At 42.7% G+C, this 6,003-nt stretch overlaps 1 pseudogene; it reads right to left on the reverse strand.

The window, feature by feature from the left end:
• Positions 1-400: 400 nt before the first annotated feature.
• Positions 401-6,003, reverse strand: part of LOC116803499 — a 6,364-nt pseudogene continuing 761 nt past the window's right edge.

A 6,003-nucleotide genomic window follows, 5' to 3' on the forward strand; every position in this document is an offset into this window, starting at 1 on the left:
ACGAGGTGTTTGGCAACTTGACACAATTCATTAAAGTCTGTATATTAATTATATGATAGGGACAATATCATATGCGTCACTAAATTGATGACGAGGTGTTTGGCAACTTGATACAATTCTTTAAAGTCTTTATATCAAAAATTATATGATAGGGACAATATCATATGCGTCACTAAATTGATGACGAGGTGTTTGGCAACTTGACACAATTCATTAAAGTCTTTATATTAATTATATGATAGGGACAATATCATATGCGTCACTAAATTGATGACGAGGTGTTTGGCAACTTGACACAATCCATTAAAGTCTTTATATTAATTATATGATAGGGACAATATCATATGCGTCACTAAATTGATGACGAGGTGTTTGGCTACAGGAAAAAATCATTTATTTATCGAATCATCAAGCAAAGGATAAGCTTCAGTGGATCGCAGTATGGCAGCTGCTCAACCACTTACAACACCTTGCCTGTTACAAAAGTCGTTTACAATTGATTCTAGGCTTTGTCATTGTATTAAATAATGCTTTTATATGTAACTAGCGCGGCATCAGGTGATCGAAGATCCTCCTAATTTACTATGTTACAAATTACATTGGCATCACATCCATTGTCGTTTATAAAATAAATTATAAACTTTAAATGGTTTAGAAGCCATACAATGCAAATTGCCCCTTATTTATCATTGCAGTCCAGCACGGATACGACCTTAGAGGCGTTCAGGCATAATCCAACGGACGTAGCGTCATACCACTGTTCGCTCGAACAAGTATTGTGCCATTGGTCCGTACCTGCGGTTCCTCTCGTACTACGCAGGAATGCTGTCGCAACAACGTTTTGTCATTAGTAGGGTAAAACTAACCTGTCTCACGACGGTCTAAACCCAGCTCACGTTCCCTTGCATGGGTGAACAATCCAACGCTTGGTGAATTTTGCTTCACAATGATAGGAAGAGCCGACATCGAAGGATCAAAAAGCGACGTCGCTATGAACGCTTGGCCGCCACAAGCCAGTTATCCCTATGGTAACTTTTCTGACACCTCTTGTTAAAAACTCTTTAAACCAAAAGGATCGATAGGCCGAGCTTTTGCTGTCCCTGTGTGTACTGAACACCGAGATCAAGTCAGCATTTGCCCTTTTGCTCTATGTGTGGTTTCTGTCCGCACTGAGCTGGCCTTGGGACACCTCCGTTATTATTTGAGAGATGTACCGCCCCAGTCAAACTCCCTACCTGGCAATGTCCTTGAATTGGATCATACCTGAGTAATTGGAGTTATACCAAATTTTCAAATCAAAAATACATAAATGCATCGTTTTATTAAAGAATTTGTTTGCGATTATATAACAAACTCGTGATACTTTGATCAAGAAGCTTGCATCAAAACCCAATACCATAAGATATAATAAATATATCCGTATAATGGCTAGGAAATGATACACGTTCCATTTAATCAAGTAAGTAAGGAAACAATAAGAGTAGTGGTATTTCATTGACGATACCAAACCGAGGTCTAATATCTCCCACTTATTCTACACCTCTTATGTCTCCTTACACTGCCAGATTAGAGTCAAGCTCAAAAGGGTCTTCTTTCCCCGCTAATTATTCCAAGCCCGTTCCCTTGGCTGTGGTTTCGCTAGATAGTAGATAGGGACAGTAGGAATCTCGTTAATCCATTCATGCGCGTCACTAATTAGATGACGAGGCATTTGGCTATTTTTTTTTTTTTTTTTTGATCGCGGAGGTATGGAAATCTATCGAAAGATACTAGGTCTGTCAACACTTCAGTTTCCTAGCATGCACGATTCATTGCTCTATCTGAACCGAAGTTCCGCAACGCCTACGTACTAAAACCATCCTCATAGCCAATTTATATATTACCATTATTTGCGATGTTTATGCCTTTATTGATGTTATGCCAAGACAGCAAGCAAATGTTTTGAACCAAACGTTTTAGCTAAGTCCAATCTCGGGAAAACCCGCTCAGGTACATGAACTGTTTAAAACAACCGAGACTGCCTCTCATAACCTGGACGCTAATGATATGACTATCATATTTGCTGAGGAGACCCTTCGCTATCAATCTTTTAACGGATTGACCACTCCAGATCCCCCTCCAGTTCAGGGTGGCAGAATGGAATTCAATGTCACCTGCGGCTTCGAATCTGCGACGCAACTCAGTTCGTATGTCCGGTCTGTCGTATCTATTGATTTTGCGCTGGTGTGCATCATCCATAGAGTGTCCGTCTGTCACAATTTGTATGTCGATCACATCAATGTGATTTTGTCGTAGTGCCACCAGGTCTGGTTTATTAAGACCGGATTCGCACTGCAGACTTGGTTCAACAATGACTACGCAGCCTCTCTCCTCAAGTCCCCGCTTGATTCGATTTACTACGCAGTTGTGTCTAGCTATGCGCCTCCCATGCGATCGGTAACATTTTTGCATAATATGGTTTGTTGTTTCGGGAGCGTCACATCCTGCACGACACTGTCGTTCCAATTCGTGCCTTCCCCTTGTAGTACGAGACTTCGTGGGTAGGGCATTTATCCGCAGACGAATACCGTCTATATATTCCTTTCCTGTTAGTAAACGCGTGGGTTGATTAACCCACCCGTGTTGCGGGCCCCAATGGCCTGCTTCACGGAGTCCGCTACCATCAACTGAGAGGTACAATTTGTTCGCCCAATATTTTTCTATTGCCGGACGCGATAACAATTCATTTTGTTCTGCTAATAATCTATCTCGGGCCCGTTGTTTTTCTGCTTCGAGGAAAGAGCTGGCTACCTCGTTTTGCGTGAGGTGAGGCCATTTAATATTACTCAAACGTCTTAGCCTTAACATTGGAGCTACCCATCTAAGTGATGGAATTCCGAGACCTCCACTTTTTGGGGGTGCGTGAATGAATGCTATCGGTATATCCAGCGGAAGATTTAGCCATCTTCGCACATAGTATCGTATTAGTTTGTCAGTTTTTCGTAGGATGCCTATCGCCACACTCCCAAGGGCTAACTTGTGATAGAGCTGTGGGATAAGGACAGTCCTAAGGGCGAACATCCTCTGTTGTGGTTTGAGGGGGGCCTTTGTCAATCTTTGTAGCTTCGGACCAATGTCCTCGGCCGGATTGCATCGAACCCTCCCGGTTGCAGTGAAGTTGATGCCTAAGTACTTCCACTCGTCCGTTCGCTTCAATGATGGAATCTCCCTTGAGCCTACGTAAAAGCTCTGTGCCTCTAGCACGGTACACTTCTGTTTCGGCTGGCCCTTAATGCCAACGGTAAAACATTTGTCGGCATTAAGTTTGAGGCCGACGAGAGATAGAAAATCCAACGTTCTGTCCAACAATACTTGAAGTCCCATTCGAGTTTCAGCAAATAGTACCAAATCATCTGCAAACGCGGCCGCGTTAGTAATGGCATTTCCGACTCTGGCACCAATTTCGCTGGGTAGGTTTCTAAGTAACCTGTCCATTACCAAGTTAAATAGAATAGGAGACAAAGGGTCACCCTGCTTCACTCCTCTAGCAGGGACGAATTCCTCTGAACTCCAACCGTCCCCATTGAGACTGGTACCGCCACCCTCGTACGTATTCTGTACGTAGTCAACGAAGCCCTTTGGCGCACCATAAGCACGTAAGGTGTCATATATAGATGCATGCGATAAAGAATCGAATGCCTTGCTTACATCTAAATTTGCAATGTAGCAAGATCTAAAGTGCTTATGGCTATGCCTCAAGACTAAGTCAACTATCGTCGCGTTATCGGCACATCCGTCGGTAGGTAAGAAGCCCCGCTGGCGCGGGTCCCAATTGATTGATGAGTTCAACCGGGTTGCCAATATTGCATTTAGCTGTCTTACCAGGACTGAAGGCACCGATATTGGACGAAAGTCTTGCGGTCGCTTCGCCGTCACCGTCTTCGGGATGAAGACGGTTCTGGCCAGTCGGATAGAGTGTGGTAGATTGCCGCACCATAGAATTAGGTTCATTATTCGCAACATAATACCTGACGGCACCTCCCTGGCTGTTTTTGGAGTTATCCCGTCAGGCCCCGGAGAGGAAGATAATGAGATTCTTGATGCCCGAAGGTCGTGCTCTGTAATAGCAGACCAAACCCTCTCAAGCGAGTGATCCATTTACTCCCGCCGTTGACCCGCGCTTACTTGAATTTCTTCACTTTGACATTCAGAGCACTGGGCAGAAATCACATTGTGTCAACACCCGCTAGGGCCATCACAATGCTTTGTTTTAATTAGACAGTCGGATTCCCCAAGTCCGTGCCAGTTCTGAATTGATTGTTAATTGATAATCGTTATAATTGATAAGAACTAATTGGTTTAACCCAAATAGTATTCTTAAAAATTTTAGCAAGAAAGTTCCACAATTGGCTACGTAACTAAACTATCCGGGGAACAAGTAACTAACATAAATGCTAGAAACTCTATTTACCCAGAACGAGCACATAAACCATGTTATTGTTTCCCAATCAAGCCCGACTATCTCAATCTTCAGAGCCAATCCTTATCCCGAAGTTACGGATCTAATTTGCCGACTTCCCTTACCTACATTATTCTATCGACTAGAGACTCTTCACCTTGGAGACCAGCTGCGGATATTGGTACGGCCTGTTGAGAAGTTTGCGTGTCCCCACCATAAATTTTCAAGGTCCGAGGAGAAAATATCGACACAACAGTATATGTCATGCTCTTCTAGCCCATCTACCATATCTCTCTGCGAAAGACTTCCATGGTAGTACGGCTATAAAACAGAAAAGAAAACTCTTCCGATATCTCTCGACGGCTTCTTTATGGTCGTTCCTGTTGCCAGGATGAGCACGAGGCCCATATTTAATAACAAACGGATACTCAACAGGTTACGGAATTGGAACCGTATTCCCTTTCGTTCAAAATTATTCAAGTGTATTATATTCGCTTTGTTTATATAGTTAGGCATTTTTGTTTTACTTGAAAATTTTCGGCTTTCGCCTTGAACTTAGGACCGACTAACTCGTGATCAACCACTGTTCACACGAAACCCTTCTCCACTTCAGTCCTCCAAGGTCTCATTCGATTATTTGCTACTACCACCAAGATCTGTACCAATGGCAGCTCCATGCAGGCTTACGCCAAACACTTCTACGCATACCATTGTACCTTCCTACTCACTAAAGTTTCAAAATTTATATCACAAGTAATATAAATCATCTACTTTAGCGGTAATGTATAGGTATACAACTTAAGCGCCATCCATTTTAAGGGCTAGTTGCTTCGGCAGGTGAGTTGTTACACACTCCTTAGCGGATTTCGACTTCCATGATCACCGTCCTGCTGTTTTAAGCAACCAACGCCTTTCATGGTATCTGCATGAGTTGTTAATTTGGGCACCGTAACATTACGTTTGGTTCATCCCACAGCGCCAGTTCTGCTTACCAAAAGTGGCCCACTGGGCACATTATATCATAACCTTGAACTTCATATCAAGAAAGTTAAGGTTCTTACCCATTTAAAGTTTGAGAATAGGTTAAGATCGTTTCGACCCTAAGGCCTCTAATCATTCGCTTTACCAGATAAGATTATTTTATATAATATTAAAATGCACCAGCTATCCTGAGGGAAACTTCGGAAGGAACCAGCTACTAGATGGTTCGATTGGTCTTTCGCCCCTATACTCAATTCTGACAATCGATTTGCACGTCAGAACTGTTTCGGTCTTCCATCAGGGTTTCCCCTGACTTCAACCTGATCAAGTATAGTTCACCATCTTTCGGGTCACAGCATATATGCTCAAGGTACGTTCCAGTTAGAGGCATAAATAATATAAATATACATTATACATAACTATATAGAACGCCCCGGGATTGTGTTAATTAGCTATAAATAGCTAAAAAACTAATCCCATTATTAGTCAAGTTAATTACGCTATTAGGTTTACATCCCAATAACTTGCACATATGTTAGACTCCTTGGTCCGTGTTTCAAGACGGGTCCCGAAGGTATCCTGAA

The sequence above is a fragment of the Drosophila sechellia genome, unplaced genomic scaffold (assembly GCF_004382195.2).
Source record: "Drosophila sechellia strain sech25 unplaced genomic scaffold, ASM438219v1 Y_421, whole genome shotgun sequence".
Lineage (NCBI taxonomy): Eukaryota > Metazoa > Arthropoda > Insecta > Diptera > Drosophilidae > Drosophila > Drosophila sechellia.